At 34.8% G+C, this 27,662-nt stretch overlaps 1 long non-coding RNA gene across 1 annotated transcript in view; it reads left to right on the plus strand.

Moving 5' to 3' along the window:
• The window catches only part of LOC137238362 (uncharacterized), a 146,726-nt gene that overhangs the window by 86,595 nt on the left and 32,469 nt on the right, over nucleotides 1–27,662 (plus strand). Inside the window, exon 2 of the long non-coding RNA XR_010949175.1 lies at nucleotides 88–216. This is a non-coding gene — a long non-coding RNA (uncharacterized lncRNA). The remainder of the gene's footprint in view (nucleotides 1–87; nucleotides 217–27,662) is intronic.

Consider the following 27,662-nt stretch of genomic DNA (forward strand, 5'->3'; position numbering starts at 1 on the left):
AGTTAAAAAAATCAATTATTTCCAATTGTTAAGATTGGGTGGCGCCGTTCCCAACCAAATTAACCCTTCTTCTTCCTACTTTGTTAGCGATACCAACACCTTTCGAAGAGGAGCATTATCGGTGATCCTTTGCCGGATATTCATCCGAAAATTAGCATCAATAAGGAACTACCTCGGGAACGATTTCATATGAGCACGTCGGAGAAGAACTAAAAGGTAAAATATCTAACATGAATAGTTGTACGGTGCGGCCTGATGACACATTAACCACGGCGAGGCACGATGCAACTGATTAAAAGATTTATCCAGGGAACCGGACGGATTTGTGGAGTATTTTGAATTCTATTCTAACCCGCGACCCTACAAGTCAATAACCCAATAAAACAACAAACTTGATAAAGTTGTTTGCAATTTCGGAAAAGTGGACGGTGCGACGCCCCTTTAAAGAAGAGGATAATACGCTATATCTTTAAAAGTATTTCCAGAAGATATTCTACACTTGGTATTGAATAGATTGAAGCTGGAGAAGAAGACGTGAAAATGAGAGTAAAAATGGGAAGGCTCAAAGGATAATGAAAAGTAATGGGATGTAGGACTGGAGGAGAAAATGAATAGAAGGGGGCAAGGTACGATGAAAAGGAGAATGAGTGTATGAAAATAAAAGGATGACAAAGTTAAGGGAGAATGACTAGAATGTAAGTGCAGAAAGAGAAATAGAGAAATATAAAAATAGAAGAGAATGGGTAAAAGCAATTAAAAGGGAGCGAAGAAGAACGAGCAAAGGTGCTACTGAAAGGGAGAGGGAAAAAAGGAACATGAAGAGGAACAGTGAAAGTAATATAAAGAGTAAAGCTGAAAAAAAGCTAAAGACAGATGGACAAAATTGGGCAGAGAGAGCGCTCTCAACGCCGAGACACATTGTCGAAATTTCTTTTCAAAAGTTAGAAGCTTGTAAAGGATGGTCTGACTGTAGCAAAAAGCAGGAATAACTTTAATGTCACATGTCATAATAAATCTCTATTTGACATATTTATGCCTTTTAAGGTTATCTAAAGATGCAAATTAGCCCAGAAACCACGTTCGCTAACAGCTTTACGGGCGCATGTGGTGCTGACTCTACATTAAGACTCTATGTGTGCCGATCAACCAATTTTGCTTTTATAAAAGTTTTTCATATTTAAATTTTTTATAAAAATCGACAAAAAATCGTAAGATTATAACAGCAGGGAGTAAAAAGATAGCAGTTGCAATTTTTATTAAATTTCGTCAATCAAACTCGTTTTCTTTTTATTGACGACCTTTACATTTGCAACCTAATGTTGTTATGCTGGTTCGAAGTTTTCACAATAAAACTTAGATTTATTCTTTTGATTGTTTTTCATTTTGATATTCTAAGAAAACACCTCTATAAATTTTGTAACTGAGACAATGCAAACCAATCTCAAAAACGTTTTTGTAAAAATTCGAAAATTTCAGAAAATTTTACAAAAACATGGAGTTTTTTATTTAGAGTTCTCTGAATTTTTTTGAGTATGGAGTCTTTCATCCCAATAAACTTTAGCTAAAAATTTCAAGTTAAAGGTCGTTCAAAATTCGCATTGATTTTTGAAAATTTTTTCTTTCCGAATGGATCTCTTTTTTATGGAAGAAAATCGTATACACCATTCGTGAAAAAAAGTCGAAAATCAATGTGTATTTGGAGAGACCTACAACATTTTTGTGTTAGACTAATGGCATTATTCTGTATTAGGAACGATAGCTCAGACGAACGAGTCATTTCTTAGCGATTCTCTATTATATTCGTTTCACTAATTTTCGTTTTTCTTTCTTACGTTATGTGAAATAGGAAGACTAATGCAAACGACAACTGATATGTTGATATCGATTGCTATAACGCAAAGATACAAAGGATTCACCTCTGAACGCATAAGAACGTTCCTTGCGCCCTAAAATTGCGCTACAAAACTGCAACTCAGAAAAATTCAAAGAAAGTTCGAAATTTCTCCATTTTTTTTAGATTGCTTTGCTTAATTTAGTTCCAAAAAAAAAAAACTTAATTTACGAAATTTATAAAAAAAAAGGCACTGCTATTATTCTGTTTGTTGCTCTTTGTCACAGAGGCTTATTAAGGTATCGAGCATGTGATTATGTACACACTTATATGAAAATTGCAAAATCAAACAGTTTACTGCTTACCTTGAAATTTTTGGATAGCACTCGAAAAATACTGCAAAGCTTATTAGCCCGTAGGGGTGGTTGACCCAACGCTAAGGTCATATTTTAGCATTACAAACATATAAACGCCAATTTCAGGCCATAAAAGTAAAATTTTTAATTAAAAAAAATTCATGCCAGTATTTATAACTTAAAATATTGAATAGATTAAAGCGTCGCTAAGTGGCAAATGAATTCAAACAAATATAAAGATAACATTTTGTAAAGCAGAAGTGATAGTAAAGCGCTAAATGTCTTAATGCTCATAAAATTTCTTCCCTCCACAACTTTCTCTTAATTAATTTAATAGTAAAATCGTTGAATCAAATTAACAAAAACAATCCCATTAATTCGATTAATGTTTATAATAAATGGAATTATTTGAACTGATTGCCATTGCCACCGTAGCCACTGATGAATGGAGTGCATGCAGTTATCTGCATAGAACAAGCGCCGCTTCAATATAGTATTGGGGTTTCCGCTTTTTCGCTTCAACTAAAACTTATTTATGAATGTAAAATAAAGCAGACAACGAAAAGTTGTTTATGTTCTTCTGCTTTTTTAATTTGTGGCTTTAGTTTCTTAGATCATAAATATTTATCTAACTCTTTGTCTGGTATTAAATTTAGTGGTTTATAGTTACATTTGAAAATTATTTGTAGATGCTTTGTTCGACTTAAGACAAACAAGTTCGTTGCTTAAGTTTTTCGTTGGCAAGACCGAGAAGATTGATTGTTGAGCTGTTGTAGGGTAAAATTTAAATTATAAAAGTTCATTCTTGGCTTAACGCTTCGTCAAAGCTTCAAGATTAATCTGTTTTAGAAATGGATTTTATGTTTTCATTGTTACCACATTTTGTTGGATAAAATTTGTCAGCTGCAAACCATTTAGTATAAATTTAGTTTATAAATTGCTTTGAAGTTTTTTATTCGTAACAATTTGTTCATATTTTCAAATTAAGGCTACTGTTATTTTAGTTTCTGCTGCTACTTCAGGCAATATTATTTCATGTTATGTTTTTTTTTTTTATGTTATATTATGTTATGCTATGGTATTTTATGTTATTTTATGGTATGTAATATTATGTTATGTTTTTTTATTTATATTATTTTATGTTGTTATGCTGTGTAATGGTATGCCATGTTAAGGTATGCTATGCTATGTTAAGCTAAGTAATGTTATTTTATCATAAGTTATGTTGTGTTATTTAATGCTATGTTATGTTATGGTGTGGTGTTATTTTATGTAATATTATGTTATGTTGTGTTAAGTTATGTTATGTTTTGTTATGTAATACTAAGTTATGTTAGCTTCTATATATATGTGTTCATAAACTATGTTATGTTATGTTGTGAGACGTTATGCTTCATAATAATGAAAAAGTTACACAAATTTTTTAGCCTTCAATTTATTATTATTCAACTATTTTTTGTTGTTATATCGGCCTACTGATTTTTAAGATCGCGGGTTCGAATCGAGCTCAAGGCCTAACAATAATTTTTTATCATTATTATTGTTATGATAAATTTTTTCTTAATTGAAAAAAATTTTTAAATTAGAATAGAAGAAAGAAAAAATTTATCATAACAATAATAATGATAAAAAATTATTGTTAGGCCTTGAGCTCGATTCGAACCCGCGATCTTAAAAATCAGTAGGCCGATATAACAACAAAAAATTGTTAATACATCCCAGAGCACGGGGAAAAAAGTGTCAATAAAATATGACACTATGGCAGCATTGCCAACAAACAAGTCCAATTTTCACAGCTATTCTGCAACAGATGTCGCAGTGTTGTGAATATCAATTGGCACGAACCAGAATAGAAGTAGGATTAATGAAGACAAACAAAAAACCGCTGTGGTGGCTGAATGGTTATAGCAGCGGCGCCTAAACGTTGCCGATGAAGGAATTTAGCAGTTCCCGAAATGGATCTATACAACGAGCTTTGGCAGTTGTCTTAAATTTTTTCTTTCTTCTATTCTAATTTAAAAATTTTTTTCAATTAAGAAAAAATTTATCATAACAATAATAATGATAAAAAATTATTGTTAGGCCTTGAGCTCGATTCGAACCCGCGATTATTCAACTATTATATTTGTTATTTAATAATTTGGGATAATTTTAAAAAACGTGACACCAGGACGGACAAGGCGACAGCTGTTTCGATTATACCTTGTAAATCTCTTCAAAGCCTTTTCTCCCGAGAGTGGGAGTCGAACCCGCACTTCTACAGTAGTTGAAATGGTTACAAACGCATTCAGCTACGTCATGCCTTAGTTGCTGTAAAGTTTTTCCCAATTGCCTTCTTTTGCATATTTTAATCTTTTACACATTGCATACTTCGTATGCAATTATGTGTCAAAGCTATGCTTTTTGATATTTTTTACTGTCGGAAAGTACTACGTATGCTTAGAGTGTAAACCTGCTCTTTATGGCAGAGCTTTTATAAACGAAAATGCTGCCACTAACCTCCATCAAGAACCTTTTGAACCCGCATGTTATGCAATCTAGCCTAAACAAGTTTATGAGCAATATCAAAAATCATTCTCCAAATCTCTAACGCTTGTCCCCAAAACATGTTGCCTCAATCGAGTCGGATCACATTGGCATTATGGTAAGATGATTTATTCTCACGGAGCATTTGAAGATAGATTCACATCCTACGGAGATTTGGCGGAAGTACGCCATATATTGCATGAATAAGGATTTATGTGAGACATTTAATACGGTTAAATTACAACAGCAAAGATTATGACGAGGTTAAGATCATTGATGTATATTATGGGAATGGTTTTCTATCATTTCTCGTCTTATTCACTTTTACGTTTCTTGTGGCAACTTCTCGATCTCGTTCTTAGAACAGAATATTACACTGAAGATGGCACAGCCCCGAAACCGGTTAATCTCTAAACAAAATTTGATAAGAGATGACGCAAGATCATTCCAGTATACATAAATTCTCCACCCTGTCAACAAAACCAAATAAGGATCATTAGTATTAGTGCCCATTCATCATTAATATGCTTTATGTGGAGAATTCTTTAAAAATTAGATAACACCCTAATTTGATAATAATACCGAATGAGGAAGTTTGACTCATGGATTTAAGCTCGTTTTGGCCTCCTTAAAAAGTTTAATGTTTTTTGTTTTCTTATGGCGACCTGTAATCTTAAATAGAATTCATTAAAAAAGTTTAACACATCTGAACCTTCAACTAGTGCCTTTCAAATAAGCGAACTAATCAGCTAACTTAGAACCAAGTTATTTTTCTATCTTTTGCATCTCTAATCCTTATTTGATGCGCAATCTCCTCGTGTTCTGTTTTAACGCTGATAGTTCCTTCAGCTAGAGACTGCTTGCCTTTACGTAAAAGTCTTCTTAGCATTTGTTCGTTTCAGAATTGTTGTTGAATGTTGTTGCTGTAAAATTTTCTCACTTTTAACTTGTTGCAAACAACTTCTACTTTTTATGTTAAATACAACCAGTACTAAGATTTTTTTGTTGTTACCTTTGCTATTTTATTTTTTAATTACTAACACTGTTTATGTGTTGTTGTAGTGCTATTAACCTGGTTAATTGTGTTTCAATTTCATTGCTTCTGCAGCTGTTGGTGATGTTGCGGCTAATGTACACTGAAAGAAATGGTGCTAGTAAAATCAACAAATCGGTTCTGTTATTCTTGACTTAACGGAGATTCGGTGAAATTGATCGAATTATGGTAAATTCGAACGAGTTCCTTGTCAAGCGAACAAATTAGTTTAGTCATTTTAACAGAAGAGAAATTGTCGCTCTTAAGTTAACAAAATTCTGTAAAATTGACAGATTCTCAATCAATCTAACTGATTTTTTTTTTGTTAACACAACTGATCTCACTGGTCATTTCAACAGCGATCAACAGTCAATACATGAGCAAATTTCAAAGAGAATTTTACGCTCACTGCGCTCTCTACTTTGTACAATGTATGCTGTGTACTACATGTATGTACATATTTACGTATGTATATGGCGGACGCCGTAGTGTGATGGTAGCGTGCTCCGCCTACAACACCGAAGACGCTGGGTTCACACCCCGGGCAAAGCAACATAAAAATTTTAGAAATAAGGTTTTTCAATTAGAAGAAAAGTTTCCTAAGCGGGGTAGCCCCTCGGCACTGTTCGGCAAGCACTCCGAGTGTATTTCTGCTACGAAAAGATCTCAGTGAAAACTCATCTGCCTTGCAAATGCAGGAACATAGGTACTTTCATACAAAGCTGTCGCAACAACTCTTTTTGTTCATTTGACTACTAAAACGGTCATTTACGAATCAACGATGTGTGCGCAGTTGATTCAACATATTGTTGCGATGATAAAATTCTACAGAAATTTCGGTTGAGTTGACACGTATTTCGGTTGATTTTACCAGTCTTTTTCTTTCAGTGTACTGGGCTAAGTCACTTGCAGCAATTTAGTTGTAAATATATTGTTAAAGTTGTATGATGTTGCTGCAACTTTTATTGGTAAAAAGTGTACGTGAATTTATTTTCTTTTCCTCTCTATTACAAGTAATTGTTCTTATTGTTGTTCCAGCTTCACGCATCCGGCCAACAACTAACACTACATGACACCTGTTCTTCTAAGTGCTGCTGGTGCTATTGTCGGTTGTAGTGTTGCAGTTGCTTGAGGTTTTGCTTCTTCTGCTGTTTCCATTGACGATATTTGTTGCTTTGGTTATTTGCCAGCCAATAGTTTTAACTACATTTTAATTCAGTTTGCAACATGTTGTGTGTGTATATGTGTTGGATAAAGTGGCAACAGCTGAAGCAGAGATTGAAATACTTGGCGTATGCAAATAGTGGCTATTACTGCTGACACAAGCCAGAGCTTTGTGTTAATTTTATTGTTTTAATTTCCACAACAGCTTGAAGTGTTTTTGTTTGACTGAGTCATTCTTTTTATGCGCTGCGTGCGGCAGACGACATACGGTTCTCGACACACTTTTAGATGTTCGACCATGTTAATGCAAATGTATTCTATATAGCGTAATTGTTTTTGTTTTCTTATAATTTAAGTTGAACTGCGTCTTTTGTATTAAAGCAATGTAATGTGTAAAATCCGAAATTTATTTAATGAACATTTAAGATTTGTCAGCGACAATCACACGGACATTTACTACTAGACCGACCCACGACTAATTTTTACATTCGTTTCAATTTTTCTTCAAGAAATCTAAGCTCAGATAAGTGTAAATCTAAGTTCTATACTTTTTTCCTATCTTTTAAAAGATCAAACGGTGTTTTGCAGGCTATACAACTTAACAAAGTGCAACTTTAAAGAAGTGTAAGTATCAACGTGAAGTTTTAGTATGTTTTTTTACGGCAAACTTTTTCTCCATATTGGACATTACGAGCATTTCTTTTTACATGAGAAAAATACATTATGCCTCAAAAAAAAATTGTAAAAACTTAGAGCCACAACATGGTAAAAAGCAGCCCTCCGAAAGACTAAAATATAGTGGGCTAAAATGTTGTAACCTATTTCAGTTTAACAAAAAAAAATCAAATGTGTGTCAAACGAAAGATATTTCGTGGATTTATTTCCAAAAAATCTATTTTATAAGTGCCGGCTATTTATCTTAATTAAATATGTATATAAGCAGTACAATTTCTGAGGATAAACTAAGTCCTGCTGAGCTAAGCTTGGCCACCCAAATACTACACATTTTTTTCGCTGTCTTACAAGTATGAGGCTATGCTTGCCCTAATTTCCAATGTTCTACTTAATCGTTCTGCTTTATTTCAGTCATGCATAAACTTCGACAGAGAGAGCGTTTGTGGCATTACTACAAGACAATCTCAAATTTATCTTTCTAATTTAATTTAACGCTGTCGAAATAGCTTCGTTGATAAAGGATCGCTACTATTGATGGAAATTTGTGAGTCCGAAAGGTCTGATGTAATAAGAGTTTGCGTCGAAGCTCCTCCTCCTCATGGCCGAGTTTCAGGCAGGCTTTCTAGATAGAGAGAAACGCTACCGTTTCTAGTCCACCAGGATGTATGTTATCAGTTCCCGGTGATTAGAGAGGATCGAAGAATTTAATAAACATTTTGGCCTTATGAGAGTTGAATTGGATCTTCAGAGCATGTTTTCCGTTGCAAATTGTGAGTTATTTTATTTGCTCCTTACCTACTTTTTCCCCCTGTACCTCACACTCACAATCTCTTCTCCTGCTTTGCTTTTTTATTCTACCAAACCAATAACATTAGGAATAAAAAATTAAACCAATATTAACGGAACAATTTACCGGGGCACAGCGTAGTTTATTGGGAACTTTTCGGACGCATGCAACAAACCATGCCTGAACCATTCTGAACACATCGCTCCGAATTCGGTTTAGTGAAATAACTCCCAAATGATATAAGTCCCAAAGCAACATCATGCATTTAAAGAAGTCCTAAAGAAAATGAAATAACTCCCAACATAAAGAAATTAATAACTCCTAACGAAGGAATATTTGAGGCACGACATTACACGATGACACAAAAAATCTCAGCAAAATAAAATTAAATAAAGTTCAATTTAAATTTTCAAATCCATTTTATTACTAGCATTCACCCGTCACGTTGCACGTTAAAAAAAAAAAAAAACCCGCAGGCGAAAATTTCGAGTACAAAATTTTTGAAGAACGTGCTACTTTCGATTTTTTTTCGAACTCCCTATGTAGGTATGACATCTATTTATTACAGAGTACCGCTTGTTTATAAACCGACTTAAAACAGCGATTTAAAAAAAAAGATAGCATTTAAAGCGTTTCTCAAAGGAATTCTGAGATACGGCGTTTTAAAAAGAAAACAACTAATGGTGTCTAAGTTCGGGTGTAACCGAACATTATATACTCAGCGTGAGTTTCAATTCTACAGTTCATTTCAGAAAAATTACTTTTCTAATCCTATATAAAACTGGGCATCTTCTATGCAAAAGCGGGCGTGGTCCTTCATCGAACCCGTCCATTTTTACTTAAAATATTTCCTGCCAAAAATAAAGTATGTATTGCCAATTTTATTAGGATTTGTTAATTTTTCTTCGAGTTATGGCTCCCGAAACATAGAAATTTGAATTTTGTCCTATTTCTTGTTATACTCAGCGTGCTTTGCACGTTTGGATAACCGTTTGGATAACGGTTGGTTGTACAGGTATAAAGGAATCGAGATAGATATAGACTTTCATATATCAAAATCATCAGTATCGAAAAAAAATTTGATTGAGCCATGTCCGTCCGTCCGTTAACACGATAACTTGAGTAAATATTGAGATATCTTCACCAAATTTAGTACACGAGCTTATCTGGACCCAGAATATATTCGTATTGAAAATGAGCGAAATCGGATGATAACCACGCCCACTTTTTATATATATAACATTTTGGAAAACACAAAAAACCTGATTATTTAGTAAATAGTACACCTAGAATGTTGAAATTTGACGTGCGGACTGATATTGAGACTCTAGATAAAAATTTGAACAATTTTTTAAAATGGGCGTGGCACCGCCCACTTGTGATAAAATCAATTTTACAAATATTATTAATCATTAATCAAAAATCGTTAAACCTATCGTAACAAAATTCGGCAGAGAGGTTGCCTTTACAATAAGGAATGCTTTGAAGACAAATTAAAGAAATCGGTTAAGGACCACGCCCACTTTTATATAAAAGATTTTTAAAAGGGTCGTGGACGAATAAAACAAGCTATATCTATGCAAAAAAGCTTTATATCAATGGTATTTAATTTCCCAAGTGTATTTATAACAGTAAATAGTAAAAACTTCAAATTTTTAAAAATGGGTGTGGCACCGCCCCTTTTATGACTGAGCAATTTTCTATGTTTTTCGGAGCCATAACTGGAAAAAAAAATTTATGGATCGTAATAAGATTGGGAACAGAGATTTTCCCAACAGCAGAAAATATTTCTAGAAAATATGCACGAGATCGGTTAAAGACCACGCCCACTTTTATATAAAAGATTTTTAAAAGGGTCATAGACGAAAATAATAAGCTATATCATCGAAAAAAAAGCTTTGTGTCAATAGAATTTCACTTTTTAAATTGAATTATAACATTAAATTGGAAAACACTAAAATTTTTGAAAATGGGTGTGGCACCGCCCCTTTTATTACTAAGCAATTTTCTTTGTTTCGGGAGCCATAACTGGAAGAAAAATTAACGGATCGTAATAAAACTGGCTACACAAATTTTCCCTATAGTAGAAAATGTTTCTAGTAAAAACGGACGGGATCAGTTAAAGACCACTGCAACTTAGATGTAAAACAAATTTAAAAGGGTCCTAGACTAGAATAATAAGGTATAGTTTAGCAAAAATAATTTTGAATCAATGATATTGCACTTATCAAGTTTTATTGTAAGAGGAAATGGAAACACGTTTTTTTAAACAGGCGGTGCCACGTGTTATGTAGAAAAGTAATTTATCTGAAATGAAATGTAAAATTGAAGCTCACGCTGAGTATATAATGTTCGGTTACACCCGAACTTAGACACCTTTACTTGTTTTTAATTAATTTAATTTTGTTGTAAAGGCAACCCCTCTGCCGAACTTTGTTGATAAGTTTAACGGTTTTTGATTTGTGATTAATAATATTTGTAAAATTGATTTTAATATTTTCAAAAAGTTTTTTTTTTTAATTTTTGCGAAGTCTTATTATCATCAGTCTAGGCGTCGAATTTCAACATACCAGGTGTATTATTTACTAAATAATCAGGTTTTTTTGTGTTTTCCAAAATGTTATATATATATAAGGTGGGCGTCGATATAATTTGATTTCGCTCATTTTAAACAGCGATGGGAGATGAGTGCCCAGGAACCAATATACCGAACTTCAATAAGATATCTCAATATTTACCCAAGTTATCGTGTACACAGACAGACGGACGGACAGACGGACGGACGGACATGACCAAATCAATTCATTTTTTCATCCTCAGCATTTTTTGATTAATAGATGTCTATATTTATACACTGTGTGCAGAGCAGGCTCAGTTTGAAAATTTTTTTGGACTAGCAGCCGAGATAGGTTGATATTCCATCTGTCGATATATTCAAGAAAGAAAAAAAAAGTAATTTGTGTAGTAATAGAAGTATTTTGTAAACAAAGTTTCAACTGCCTACTAACCACGTTTCCATGATGGGCAAAAACTTTAAGACAAAAATAAAAAAAAAATTATTCACATGTCTTATATATGCACAATCACATAAATATGTCTTCAACCTCTCTGCTCAAATATGCCGTAGTAGCTTTTCGTGCTTTACGTTACAAATCATTTCAATCATTAATCAAAAAATTCAAGCGCACGAATTGCAGTGGAAGCTGCAAACATAAAAAGATAACAAAAGTTATTAAGTAAAGCCAAAACAAATCATATGTATTAACTTTTTTTTAACATAAATGTGTTTGTAGGCGCGGTTATTTCAAGGTCATTGCAGCGCAACACTACAACAATAGCAATGCCACCTGTTTTAGTGTGGCATTGCTTTTTAATTTTATTTTGATCGCTTTTATATATCTTTGTTATTCCTCTTTTATATACTTTTTTCACAGTTAATTATGTATTATATGTTTCATCTGATTGCTTATGGAAAAATTGTGTTCACAGTCAATCTCTAATTTGATACTTTGACCCCCAAACATTTGACTTGACACACATAAGTTTGTATAGAAAAAGTTATGCATTTAATATTTAATGCATCAGCGTTTGTTGGGGTTTGTGCAAACGGGTATCGTTGATGGCAAAAATGGCACAAAAATGCATGGAAATTGGCCTGGTTATTAGTTGGTTGCACCGGTGATGACGGCAGCGCGTTGTTGTTATTTTTATTTCATTTGCTGCGCTACAAGATTAGTAAATTTAATTTTAAGCTTTGTATGTTTCCGCAGTTTGAAATTACTACGACGAAACTAATGAGTTTCTCAGTTATCTTTTTATGCGGCTTGTAAATGCAGACGGACTTATAAATTAAATATTCAAGGGCATGCGGGCTATTTTAGGTTGTGTTATTTTCGATTGCGACATTTCAAAAATTGTTTTCACAGTTCGTTGTGAGCTGAATTCATTAACAAAACTAGAGTAGTTTTGTAATGAAACAATTGGAGTGTGGAAATATAATCAATGAAAATTTCCCAGCTGTTGTACGCATTTATGGATTTGCTGAAACCAAGTCGATCACCAATAAAACAAATTTTAAGAAAGCTTCACGCTCCAACTATAAGGACATTGGGAAACCCCGCAAGCTAATCGAAACTAAACCAGATCCTTTCGAATGAAATTAAGTGTGAAAAATAATTTAATAAGTCGTTTTCCTTATAACTTACGAACAATTATTTCATTTGGCTGTTGGTCGTTAATGAACCAAAATTTTTAGCACTCAACTGACGGAATCATGTTTGCAATACATCAACAAAAGTTGTGTTCACTAAAAGCGCCAAATGTTATTATTTGCCTTTTCAAATGCGCCTAAAGTTCCGCCGTCTCTAAGTAGGATACAAAGAGAAGAGAAATGATCACGCAGTGGACGAGGACAAGACCTGCTGTGATCAAATAAAGAAATATCTGCACCTTGGCAGCATCGCTACAAACACAACAACAATAGCGTCGACATTCCATAAAATTAGAGAAGCATATATTCATAACTCATGTATCAGGTGAAGCAATTCATCAAATCGTTCTATGTAACACCGGCTTTAATGTCTGAGCCTTGTTTTTTTTTTTAATTTATGACGGCTGTTATAACCGACAGTTCGGAATTTAAGTAAGTACGGTTTGCACTCAGAAAATGTAAAGAAATTGGGAATGTTTCGGGTACGGTTTGAATATGTCTCTGGTGTTTTAGATTAGGTTAGGTTGGGTCGTCCGTGAGGACCTCACATTGACTGAATGATTGCATAGTGTTTACAGAAGCTTGCTCGATGAGCAAACTGAAAACCCCGTAACAGAAACCAGGATCTATGTTATAAAATAACTCAGTCCTCTTGACAAATACTTGAAGCTTTCTATGACCTATGCTAATTGTAGATGTGAAAGCTGTGTCACACTCAATAGCGCAGAGCACGAACACAAAATGTACATGATCGCTTTCTCCTCCAGTTCACACTTCCTAACTCTGTGGCACCGTCCAGTCAGATTACCTATGATGTATCTACAGTCCTTTCTTTTCAATGCTAAGGACCGTTTTCACCATCTTCAGTTACGTCACTTATCTACAAGCTATCGAATATTTCGTTTTCAGTATGCTAACTGAAACTTCGCGTCTCATTTAAGTGCAAGGAAAATGTGTAAGAAATCAATCCGTATAATTTGGAATTATTATTTACGCTAGCAGCGTTTTTGCTTCTGGAAACAAAATGTTGCCCTCTTATATTGTAACTACTCTGCACTCAAACAAACTAATTGCAAATCACTTTGCAACTGGTATGAATCTTAAGGTATCTAGTCAGTCAAATGTCTTTCTTCACTTGTTTGTAACTCACCTTTTGACAAAGAAATAGTGGCTTATAACCCACCACTTTGAGTGCGTTCGTTTGACGGTTGAAATAACCGGCTCTAAAACATACGCTATTCAGAGAATTACCCGGTTTTGAAAGGGTACTCGCTTCAAAAAAGTACCCGGTTGTGATAAGTATGCGGTTCAAGAAGTATTTGGTTCTACACGGATCGGAAAAAGTACCAGGTTTTGTAAAAGTTACCGGTTTTAGAAAAGTAGTAAGAACAAAATAGGTACCCAATTCTAAAAAGACTACCCGAATCCGAAAAATTACTCGGTTCTGAAAAAGTAAGTGGTTTTTAAATAAATAATAGTTTAAAAAAACTAAAAAAACACGCTTTTATAGCTAACCAAACTAAAAAATAGAAAACTATTTTCAATTAAAAAGAAGGTCAAAGAATCATTTATAGTTAATCACCTCAAAATAAAATTATAATAAAATTTAAGTAATTAACAGAATAATTTAATTCACAGTAAAAAGCGTGGGGTGCATTTGACTACATTTTATATCTTTCCTCTCAGATAGTTGCCAATAGAATGATTGTAACATTCAATATCAAGCACCCCACGCTTTTTACTGTGAATTAAATTATTCTGTTAATAACTTAAATTTTATTATAATTTTATTTTGAGGTGATTAACTATAAATGATTGTTTGACCTTCTACTACTGTTATATAAACTCTTTTTAATTGAAAATTATTTTCTATTTTTATACTCAGTTGAGCAGAGCTCACAGAGTATATTAAGTTTGATTGGATAACGGTTGGTTGTACATATATAAAGGAATCGAGATAGATATAGACTTCCATATATCAAAATAATCAGGATCGAAAAAAAATTTGATTGAGCCATGTCCGTCCGTCCGTCCGTTAACACGATAACTTGAGTAAATTTTGAGGTATCTTGATAAAATTTGGTATGTAGGTTCCTGAGCACTCATCTCAGATCGCTATTTAAAATGAACGATATCGGACTATAACCACGCCCACTTTTTCGATATCGAAAATTTCGAAAAATCGAAAAAGTGCGATAATTCATTACAAAAGACAGATAAAGCGACGAAACTTGCTAGATGAGTTGAACTTATGACGCAAAATATAAAATTAGTAAAATTTTGGACAATGGGCGTGGCACCGCCCACTTTTTAAAGAAGGTAATTTAAAACTTTTGCAAGCTGTAATTTGGTAGTCGTTGAAGATATCATGATGAAATTTGGCAGGAACGTTACTCTTATTACTGTATGTACGCTTAATAAAAATTAGCAAAATCGGAGAAGGACCACGCCCACTTTTAAAAAAAAAATTTTTTTAAAGTAAAATTTTAACAAAAAATTTAATATCTTTACAGTATATAAGTAAATTATGTCAAGATTCAACTCCAGTAATGATATGGTGCAACAAAATACAAAAATAAAAGAAAATTTAAAAATGGGCGTGGCTCCGCCCTTTTTCATTTAATTTGTCTAGGATACTTTTAATGCCATAAATCGAACAAAAATTAACCAATCGTTTTGAAATTTGGTAGGGGCATAGATTTTATGGCGTTAACTGTTTTCTGTGAAAATGGGCGAAATCGGTTGATGCCACGCCCAGTTTTTATACACAGTCGTCCGTCTGTCCTTCCGCATGGCCGTTAACACGATAACTTGAGCAAAAATCGATATATCTTTACTAAACTCAGTTCACGTACTTATCTGAACCCACTTTACCTTGGTATGAAAAATGAACGAAATCCGACTATGACCACGCCCACTTTTTCGATATCGAAAATTGCGAAAAATGAAAAAAATGCCATAATTCTATACCAAATACGAAAAAATGGATGAAACATGGTAAGGCAATTGGATTCTTTTATTGACGCGAAATATAACTTTACAAAAAAATTTATAAAATGGTTGTGACACCTACCATATTAAGTAGAAGAAAATGAAAAAGTTCTGCAGGGCAAAATACAACACCCTTAAAATCTTGCCAGGTATTACATATATAAATAAATTAGCGGTATCCAACCGATAATGTTCTGGGTCACCCTAGTCCACATTTTGGTCGATATCTGGAAAACGCCTTCACATATACAACTACCACCACTCCCTTTTAAAACTCTCATTAATACCTTTAATTTGATACTCATATCGTACAAACTCATTCTAGAGTCACCCCTGGTCCACCTTTATGGCGATATCTCCAAAAGGCGTCCACCTATAGAACTAAGCCCCACACCCTTTTAAAATACTCATTAACACCTTTCTTTTGATGCCCATATTGTACAAACAAATTCTAGGGTCACCCCTGGTCCACCTTTATGGCGATATCTCTAAAAGGCGACCACCTATGGAAATAAGGATCACTCCCTTTTAAAATACTCATTAACACCTTTCATTTGATACCCATATCGTACAAACAAATTCTAGAGTCAACCCTGATCCACCTTTATGGCGATATCCCTAAATGGCGTCCACCTATAGAACTATGGCTCACTCCCTCTTAAAATACTCTTTACTATCTTTCATTTGATACACATGTCATACAAACACATTCCAGGGTTTCCCTCGGTTCATTTTCCTACATGGTTATTTTCCCTTATGGTGTCACCATAGCTCTCAACTGAGTATGTAATGTTCGGTTACACCCGAACTTAACCTTTCTTACTTGTTTATTTTGGTTAGCTATAAAAGCATGTTTTTTTAGTTTTTTCCTGATGATGACTTCAGATTGAAGTCGAAATATCGACGAAAATTAAAATTTATGAATATAAAACAAACCAAAAGGAAGTTTTATTCATTAACCGCGGCCTTTCAGCTCAACTAATCTAATTAATTGCAACATTCAAGGCTACTAAATGTTATCAAAATAAAAGTACCTATCTTAAAATGCTTCAAAAGGTGCAACGGAGTTCGGAGCACTGCATTACCGGGGCTCTCAGCTCCACTCCAGACTCCGTTACATACATACATGGATACATAGATACATAGATAGATACAGGCCAAGCTAATAAAAGCGTGCTAAAAAGGCTCCAGTATGCTCTTTCGTAGATGTGCCATGCATCCCCTTCTATCATTAATAAAGAAATGCGCTCTTCGCATTATGTGCAAGGTTTCAAATCTATGGCCATTTGGGGTGGTCATAAGTTCAATGGACCTTATGTCCGTTAACATTATGTCACCCCACCAACACATTGTTGCATTGTCATTGAGCCTTGATACGTGTGCAAAGTTTCAATCAAACTTATGGCCATTCAAAGTGGTAATAAGGCCAATTGACCTTATGACCGTTGACCTTATGTCACCACACCATCGCATTAATGCATTGCCATCGAGCCCTGATACGTGTGCAAAGTTTCAATCAAACTAATTGAGCAATTGACCTTATGGCCGTTGACCTTATGTCACCACACCATCACATTAATGCATTGTCATCGAGCCTTGATAAGTGTGCAAAGTTTCGATCAAACTTATGGCCATTCAAAGCGGTAATAAGGCAACTTGACCTTATGTCACCGGACCATCACATTAACGCATTGTCATTGAGTCTTGATACGTGTGCAAAGTTTAAATCAAACTTATGGTCATTCAAAGTGATAATAAGTCCAATTGACCTTATCGCCGTTGACCTTATTCACCATACCATCACATTAATGCATTGTCATCGAGCCTTGATACGTGTGCAAAGTTGCAATCAAACTTATGGCCACTCAAAGTGATAATAAGACCAATTGACCTTATGGCCGTTGACCTTATGTCACCACACCACCACGTTAATGCATTGTCATCGGTCCTTGATACGTATGCAAAGTTTCAAATTAATCAGACTTCTAGAAACCGGTGAAAATTAAGCTCAAAGATTCCGTTACATACAGGCCAAGTTAATAAAAGCGTGTTAAAAATTCCTGGAGTCGAACAAATACCCAGATTCGAAAAATACTCAGATCTGAAAATATATCCAGTTTTTTAAATGCGCTGCATTCTTATATAAGTATTACCAAAAAAATCACTGGTTCCCGATCTGTTGCCGGAAATAGAAAAACTAAAATTAAGAGAACCACCAGAGCGAAATAAAACCTGGAAAAATAACAGTGATTTTCGGAGCGGAAAATAAAATTCGAAAAATATTCATAAAAACCTTGTTTAGTACTTTACAATCCCTGTTTCTAGAGAAAAAAAAGATGTTAAGATACGTTCTAATATAATGCATGTGCACGTGTTTTTTACATATTTAGCAAAATCTTCTTTTCACATTACCCAATACAAATATTCTCAATGAAATGTAAATGGCAACTTGATGGATATAATAGAAAATTGCTTGCGACATTGGCAATCAAACGCAGCGATATGACGATTAATGACTTAACCCACATTGCACCGTCGCCGCCTGCCCCCCGACCCTTCCTATGGCACACTTAACAAAAAAAAATTAGAAACTGCAAAATAAACCAACTCATATAAATATCTTCAGTAGTTGGCCATATGAGTTAACAAATTGAATGCAAAGTTTTAGATCGGCGTGTCTAAACAAATAGTCATTTGTCTGCTGGAGCTTAAGGTGAGTTTGTGTGTTCAATGCGCACACGCCATATAAATTTGGTTTGTTTGATGATATCATTTTAATGTTAGTGAAAAAAAAACAAAAACAAATTTGCAACTTTGAAAAATTATACCGTTTTCAGGTTATAGCTATTTATCAATATAAAAGTTGCTTATAATTTCTCAAAGCATCCATATTTAGCACACCACAATACAATCACAAAATTAGTTAAGACAGCAGCAATGGGCGACCAAAAGTTATCAGTTGGCGGTCACAATATGCATGCTTGTTGTTTTTGTTATTAGCTGGCGTCACTAATTGTTGCATGCCACATACCATTATCTAAGCTAAGAAATACTTTCTAATATTTAGACATCAGTGCAAAAAATGTTTGCCACTCAATTTGTAATTCTGCCATGGTTACCACCTCTCTTTGTATTTATATATGACACAGCTTGTTGTATTAACTCATACTCTCCGCCTCAACCGCAACATGCATTCATATCTTGCGACTTTCTTTCCTATTTTCTTTCAAACACCTTGACAGCCATCGATGAGCGATTAGGCCAGGTTAACACAGTATGTGGCCTGATTCCGGACTAATCGATTGTGATTTTGAAAAATGGCAAACAACTTCCGGAGAGTGTTAAGAAAAATGGCCCCCAGCGTTGTTGTGGCACGTTTCGACAAGCGTGTTTTGGCATTGAATGTTGCAGCGGCGTTTTGTATAAAGAAAATAGCAAAATAGAAAGAGACAATCAGGAGCGAATGACAGAGTGGCTAGCAGGCAGACAAGCCGATAGGCAATGGTCTAAAATACAGTTAGCTATATGAAATCGCCACGTTAGGAAAATGAACAGCTGTGAGCGTTTTGAACAGCAGCTAAATATGCGAATGTGTGAAGGTGGGACGCCAAAGTCACTGTGAGAATGAAGCTCCATGTCGCAGGGTTGATATATTCGATAACAATTGTGGGCATTATTGTCAAATGCTTTTTGTATTTGTTACTTATAACCTTTCTTTCGGAAGAAGTATGATTATATACATCCTAACTTGATTCCAATGTTGCGGCTTAGAGTATCTTTAGATAACAAAACATGCAAACACATATATCCGTACCACCAGGAATAGAAAGTTGGATTTGGAGTGGGAGAAATGGTGAGAGTGGGAAGGAATGATTGGGAGTGGGAGCCAGAGTTGGAATGATTGGGAGTGAGAGCCAGAGTTGGAATGATTGGGAGTGGGAGCCAGAGTTGGAGTGATATTGAAAGTAGGATTGAGAACATAGGTGGGAGTGAGAGGATGAGTGTGAATGGGAGTGAGGGTCAGAGTGGGAGTGAGATTTTGAACGGGAGTGGAAGTTAAATTGGGAGTTGGGAGTTAGATTTTATAAGAGAATATTGAAGTTTCTCTTGATTTTAAAACTAAGTATAGTGTTGCGTAATATAAAATATGCAGGAGAGGTCAATTTTAGGGTATATATTGGGGATGTACAATTAGTTGTTTGTGTTAGAGATTCTTATTTAAAATGGAGATTTTTAAACCCGTTTTTTTTCCTCTCAATAAGATACATTTAGAAATTTAAGCTACGCTCAATACTCTGGTAGACAGGTGAACTGTTGGGTTTAACTCTTCTCCTTTAAGTACTTACAAGTTTCGGGAAGCAAGCCAAGCCTAGTATACTATATCATGTTCATGAAAGATATATATCCTAAAGGAAGAAAACCAGTCTTCGATGATGTCAAAGACTTAGACTTATCAATTGTAATGTAATCTGGTTATATTTTCGAGAGGAAAGGGGTATAGAGAACGTTTACCTTCATATCGGAAGAATCAATTATTTTAAAAAGCATCAGCCTTAATTCTTTTAAACCAATTATTATGGATTGCATTTAAAGTACTCTAACATTTTTTTGACCAGTAGCGTTAGATGATATGACTGCTTCATGAATTTCGAAGTAATGGTGTACCTCGTTCACACTGAATCCTCAGCACAGGCCACTATTTATACTGCCTATATCCATTCGCTTTGAAGACACAGTCATGTGAAGAAGACGTACTCAAAGCGTAACATTGCGCTGCTCGAAAGAGATACCATCTCATTAGTTTAGGATGCTACTGCGTCCATACTGCTTTGAAAGGCAGTGTTGCATGTATGAAAGCTAGGAGAACTGGCTGAGGATCATGCTTACTCAATAATTTCGGTACGGCTTTAGTAATTCAGAATGCTCCTCGCAGTAGTTTTTTTTTCCTTTTACAAGAACAGTAAGCTATGTAGGCATTTTCCACCCCATGCTTGCGTTAATTTCTCAGCTAAGCCCGCTGTTTATCTCGACGCCAATCTGCTCAACCTTGTAAAGAGGGAAAGACAGCCCTATGCAGAGGCGCCAGTTCGAAATTCTGTTTTTGTCGGTAAGCTTTATCAGTTCCTTAATGCTTGTTCCTTCGCACTTTTTTATCAAGCATTATCAGAGTCTCGTTCACTATGACAACCCACATAATTGGATAGAGAATTCCAAGGATTAGTCTGCCTTTGCGACAATATGTTATTACCAAACCACCACATGTATTTCTTCACAAGAAATAAGCCTTGAACTAAGAACTAATATAAAAGTGGGAAAAATTTGCTTTAAGCTTCAGTTTACCATTGTAGAATCTAAGCCATTCAATACACATTTTTCAGTTCTAGTTCAGAAAGTTGCAATTGAAGTTCGGAACTTTCAATTTTATTTCAGATAATTGCAATTAAAGTTCAGAATTTAAAATTGAATTTCAGAAAGTTATAATTGAAGTTCAGAAAATTACAATTGTAGTTCAAAATTTACATTTGTAGTTAAGAAAATTTCAATTGTACCTCAAAAAATTTCTTTTGAAATTCTAAAACTTTCAATTGAAAAATTTTCTGAACTTCAGTTGTAACTTTCTGACTAAATCTGAAAAAAATGTAGAAAAATAATTTTAAGTTCAAAGAAAATGATATTAGGTCAAATTTATATAGTTGTGCGTAATAGAATTTACCCAGTAACGGTTGTAACACAGCAATTATAACTTTTGTTCCAGCTATCTTATATTAAAGAAACACAAAAACAAAAATAAATAAACGCAATCAAGTACAATCATCTCAGAAGTCACAATTTGAAGGCTCGCATCTTTTATACCATGTTTGGTCATCAGCTTTCAATGGCGATATAAAAGACAACTGTTGCTAATGTAAAATGGTCGGAATGTTTCATTAGTCCTTCAAATTGCTTCGTATTTTACATTGTGGGAAAAAAATTTATAATCAAGCTTTCAATTTATTTTAATTTTGTATAACTCAATACAACAAATTTGGTAAAAAACGATTAGCACATTTGCTGTTGTGCTTGTTTTTTGACATATTCTTCTTTCATCTCTTTTGGGACAGAGAATGTCAAGTGGATATTAAATAACAATAATACTAAACATGTTTCTTTAATTTTTACTAGCAGCAAATTGACAAAACAAATAACAATATTTTTAAAGTTCAATCTTTGCTTGATTTATTAACTTTTATGGATGAAAAATGTTATACCAAATAAGGTAGGCTATACTTAGACAGAGTAAATTGTATAAGAATATGTATTTTTGTACCTAGTAAGTCTAAGGGGCATATTATGTATAACGCAGCCAGTTGTATTTTCTCGTGTGAACCAGAATTCGTATGCTATAAGAAATTCATTCACCTCAGCGAGTGAGAGTAAACCTTATTGGCTTTGTGAAATTTTTAGTGTAATATAGTAGTTAATGTGGATACCAGTGACTGCGACGCAAAGTGTCACGGCGTCATTAGTAATGTGGTTTTATTTTGACGTGTTTTAAAGTGAACTTCTCTCCAATTTGGTATGTCTTCTTTTCGCACGGAAAATGGTATTTTCGTACTGAGGTGATTCGAATGGTCAGAGCATAATTGCAAAAATACGTTCGAAGGATGCTGCGTCGGCAGCCGAGAGATCACCACCAAAGGAAAATATATAAAGGACTTCCAAAAATTATATGTTTGGAGAATTTAAACGGTTATTAAATGTTTGTCGGTACTTTACATTTGTAAATTTTTTTCAATTAAAAGAAAATTTTTCCAAGCAGAGTTGCCTCAGTGATTTGGCAAGCACTCCGAGTGTATTTCTACCACGAAAAGTTTCTCACGAAAAACTCATCTGCCTTGTAGATGCCGTTCGGAGCCGCGTAAAACATTTAGGTCCCGTCCGGAAAACTTGCAGGAAAAATTAAAAAGAGCACGACTCTTGGAAAAAAAGGTCTGCCTAAAATCTCTGCGGAGGGAAACCTGCCAAGAAATATTGTACAATAGTTTAGATTTCCTTGGAGTCCCCACTTGGTATAAAAGGAAAAGTAATTTTATTCGTGTTTAAAAACAAACAAAAAAATCTGTAGGAAGCACCCTAATCGGTATAATTTTGGGTGGATTTTAGGACTATTCGCAGACTAGTTAAGCATCAGGATTGATTTCGATATCAATTTGTAACTATTTCAGAACTTTTTCTGGACTATTTTACAAAAATTTCGGGACTATTTCAAGATCTTTTTAAGCCAATTTCGAATCTAGGCTATATCAAGAAAACTTCGGGATTACTTAGGGATTATTGGGGAGCAGCTGATCATTACTTTACTTGACTCTCACACCTGCTCGCTGAGAACAATCCTCGACCCAACGATGCGGCCGAGCAGTGGGAGCATATTTCTCACAGTACGTATCGCCGCTACTGGCATTATCCAGCGAGCCCACAAAAACAACTGGTACAATGAGGAATGTCACTTACTTGAAACAATTACGCTGCCTTTAGTGGCGTGGGTCCAAGCGCGGGGCTGTAAAGTGTCGCAGATTATGTGTAGGTCTTACAACCTTAGACTAACGAAGTGGCTTCTGCACTGTAGATGCATGACGGGTATTCTGACTGGACATGCGTTCTGGCGTCATATGCCTTTAAATTAAGCTTAGTCAGTGAAAGCAAATGTAGGAAGTGCGGGTTGGAGCTATTAGGAGTGATACAGCTGTCAGATCTAGAAGCAGCAAGTGGCTTAAGTCCTAGGAAGCTTCTAGTATTTGACAAGAGGGAGGGGTTATTTCATAAAATAGGTCCTGGTTTTTGATAAGTTTTTTCAGTTTGGTCGTTAAATAAACTTTTGGTAACACTTCGGACTCATTCGGTCTATGTGAGGCCCTCATGGACCGACCAGTTCAACCTAACCTAAACTTAGTGCCATTCTGCGTACTGGCGTATTACTTTGGAACGTTATCGCGATGCGAAGAAGAAAGAGAGACACCTATTTGGAACTAAAAACATGAGGCAGACCGACGGGAATGCAAGGATAGGAATAATTCCTGAAAATTCTGGCAAAAAATCAGGCGAATGACGGAAACTTTCAAGACCAGGGCAGATTCCTGCAGGAATCGATGACATTACGCTACCGACTGTCTTACACCCAAACCTACTGGATGTGACATTCGATCTGGTTCTCCATGCTTATATCTTAGGTGATTTTAACTTAAGTAACATTAATTGGAGCAGTCATTCTGCTAATTTAGATCTTACATCTAATAATATTGTTACTCTACATGAATCTAATGTGGTTGATAGCTTTCTAAGTATAGGTTAGGTTAGGTTGGGGTGGCTGCCCGAGGGCACACTTAGGCCAGTAGTACTAGGCCCGTTGTGATACCACGAAGAACACCGTTACCTCTTCTCTTCGAACCATTTTGAGGACCTGATGAAATCTACCAGGTCCTTGACGTCATGCTCCACAACCTGACTCATAGTATCAAGAAATGGAGCTCCCAGAAAGCGATGCCGTGCTCCGCTTAGCGCTGGGCAGTTGCAAATGAGGTGAACCACCGTTTCCTCCTCCTCATCTTCTTTACAACTCCTACAGCAACGACGATAAGGCGCTCCTAGCCTTTCTGCATGCCTTTCTAAGTATAAATCTTAAGCAAATTAATAGCATCTTCAATCAATTAAATAGATTTTTAGATCTCATATTTATTACTGATAACATCAATTACTCTTTATTAAAATGCATTTCTCCAATATCCGATGAAGGTGTTCATCATGCTCCATTAGATATTAAGCTAACTTTCTATGAGTTTCTACCCTTAAGCCATACCGATTCAGTCGCGTTTAAGTTTGCATTTTGTGACTATCCGAGTCTGAATAACTCTCTCAATGAATTCAATTTGGCTGAGTTACTTTCGGATCTAGATATTCAAAGAGGGCTGTTTATAAATCTCCTTGGTACAACTTGCGTTTAAAAAGCTTGAAAAATCTTAAAAGTAAGTATCTTAAAAAGTATAAAATATCTCATAATTGCGCATATTTTGTTAAATGTCAGCATTTTCAAAAAAAACTTAAGTCTTTAGATAAAAAGCTTTATAAAAGGTATATAAATGACACTGAGCGTAACATTAAAACTAATCCAAAAATGTTTTGGAATTTTGTTAAATCGAAAAAGGCTTGCTCAAGTATACCTATCTCGGGTGTATATGATAACAATTATGCTAGTACCCCAGTTGAGGCTGCAAACATATTTGCAGACTTTTTTAAGTCATACTATGGACTGATGACGGGGTGCCCCCTGATTTTTCTACTGAAATCCCGTTATTCTTAAACTTTGGGAACTTGGTGATTTCTTCGAAGGATGTTACTGATGGTTTAGCATACCCTAAGCTTTCTTCTAGGACAGATGTCGATGGTTTCTCAGCTATTTTATTTAAAAGTTGTTCAGTATTAGTTAGCCCACTCGTGATCATTTTTAATAAATCCCTATCCGCAGGTACATTCCTAAAGGATTGGAAACTGACTTTCATAACGCCGTTTTTCAAAAATGGTAGTAAAAGTGATGTTCGCAACTATAGGCCGATAGCGAAGCTGTCATGTATCTCTAAACTTTTTGAATACATGGTCAAAGAAAAAATCTACTTTGCTGTTAAGACTTTGATAAACCCAAATCAACATGGATTTGTGCCAGGTCGGTCAACAGTTTCTAATTTAGCTGTATTCAGTGAATTCTGCAATTCTTCATTTTCTTCCGGACTCCAAGTTGACTGCATTTATACAGATTTTTCTAAGGCTCTCGATAAAGTCCCCCACAAAATTTTACTTAGTAAATTGGCCTGCATAGGATTTCACTCTTCTTTCTTATTGTGGATCAATTCATATTTAATGAATAGATGCTGCGTAGTTACGATTGACGGTGTGTTTTATAACCAATTTGTTGCCTCTTCAGGGGTCCCCCAAGGTAGTATTTTAGGACCACTCCTATTTATACTATTTATTAACGACATAAGTGATTGTTTCTTACATGCAGAGTTTTTGCGTTATGCCGACGATTTAAAAATTTTTTGTGATGTTAGAAACGTTGAACCTCGAACCTGTCGACGCGTTGAACTTACAGAAGGATCTCGACAATCTTTATAGATGGTGTGTGAAATCGCGCTTCTCTTTGAACATTAAAAAATGTTTCCGTTTATCTTTTTCCAAGCGTCAGTCCAATCTGAGTACATCGTATACTATTGGTACTGGTGTACTGCAATCCGTTACAGAATTTAAGGATTTAGTATTTGTGTTTGATTCAAAGTTTAATTTCAACAGTCATTTAAATGGTATAATTTCGAAATCATATTCTCTGTTGGGTTTCATTCGTCGCAACTCGTTTGAATTTGCCGACCCCTACACCCATAAACAATTCTTTACGTCGCTTGTCCGGTCACACTTGGAGTATGCAGTCTTTATTTGGCGATCATATGATCAGCTTTCGATCAATAGGATCGAGCGGGTGCAAAAAGCATTTCTGAAACACGCATTACGTTCCCTTCGGTTCGAGGAACCAGCTCCCTCGTATGATGCTCGACGTATGCTAATAAATTTGGATTCTTTGGAAAAGCGATGGAAAGTTCGTTCACTTGGGTTCGTGTTTAACGTTATTAATGGCGTAATTGATTGTCCAGTTTTACTTGAGCGTATTAGTTGTAATGTTCCGCGAAGAAATCTGCGTACAATGTTCCCCTTTTATTTAGAAAATTTTAAAACAAAATATGCGAGTATGGCGCCTATTGCTCGGGCATTGCGTGAAATGAATGCTTTATTTTCAATCACAAATCATCTTGATTTTGCTTCCTCAAAATCACACTTTGTAAAAACACTTAATGCAATTTGTTAGTAAAAAACTTGTGTTTTTGTATTAAAATAAAAAAATATAATATATTTGTATTATTCTATATAATATTTACTTCCCTCTTTGGGATTTATCAAAATATGTTGTTCTAGTCTGTAAAGTATTTGGTACTGTAGATTTAAATAAATAAATAAATAAATAATAAGGGTCCAAAGCGCTTTGGTATCGAAGTTTTAACATTTCAAGACTTTGTTGGAAAATACCTGCTTTGGCAAATTAAATTAAATAAGGATAATACACTGTACAAAAATGTTTTTAGATTACTAAAATCCTGGAATGTGTGAATGGTCTAAGCTGTCCTTTAAAACGGTATTTACCACAACAAAGCGCGCTTCGTAAATTTACGTCAAGTTAATAGCTGCCTTCTGCCTTTCGATATACAGCAAAAGGAATAAAAAAATATTGCTACAGCTCCATTAAATAAATTTTACAATTTTCGGCACTTACTTTTAAATAAAAACGCATATCTCGCAGCGTCGTACAAATTAATGTACTTAAACGTTTTTACAGGGTGAAATTTATTTTATTACCCAACCAAATGAACAACAAATATACGTTTTTATGAATATACCACATTTTTATTACTGTTATTCAGCAAATAATATGGTATGGTAATAAATTTATACCAAATACACTGTTTCTGTAATAATAACAACAAATGTGAAAGATTTATTGCAGTAATAACTAATTTCCTGCATGCGCATGCGCATAAGCATAAATTATTAGAAAGCTTCGAAAAAAAGGTGTTCGAATAATCCAACATTGAAAATTATAGAGTGAGGGAGAGTGAAATGTAGTCTCACATATATGACATGTTTTCTGTGTACAAGCAAACAAACAAACATACGTAGTTAGATGCAGGCGGGCGTTGGCTATAATTAAAAAAGTGAAATTTATGTAATATGCAATTAAAACCACTGCAAAATGAAGTAAGCGGCGTTGCAGCAAAATAAATGTTTAGTTACCTAAGCTACGTTATGCAGCAGACTGCCAAATAAATTGGCCGGATAATAGACAAGAGTTGGCGCAGGCGCGGTCTTTCATTTAACTCCTGATCACACAGCACGCTGGCGACACATTACAAGCAAACACTAGACATCAGCCGGCGAACTGCAACCATCAAGCTCCATCAACTGCCGCATAGCAATGCATAAGTAATATTAAGTAAACGTCAAACGTTCAACATTTA

Source organism: Eurosta solidaginis, chromosome 1 (assembly GCF_040869045.1).
Source record: "Eurosta solidaginis isolate ZX-2024a chromosome 1, ASM4086904v1, whole genome shotgun sequence".
Classification (NCBI taxonomy): Eukaryota; Metazoa; Arthropoda; class Insecta; order Diptera; family Tephritidae; genus Eurosta; species Eurosta solidaginis.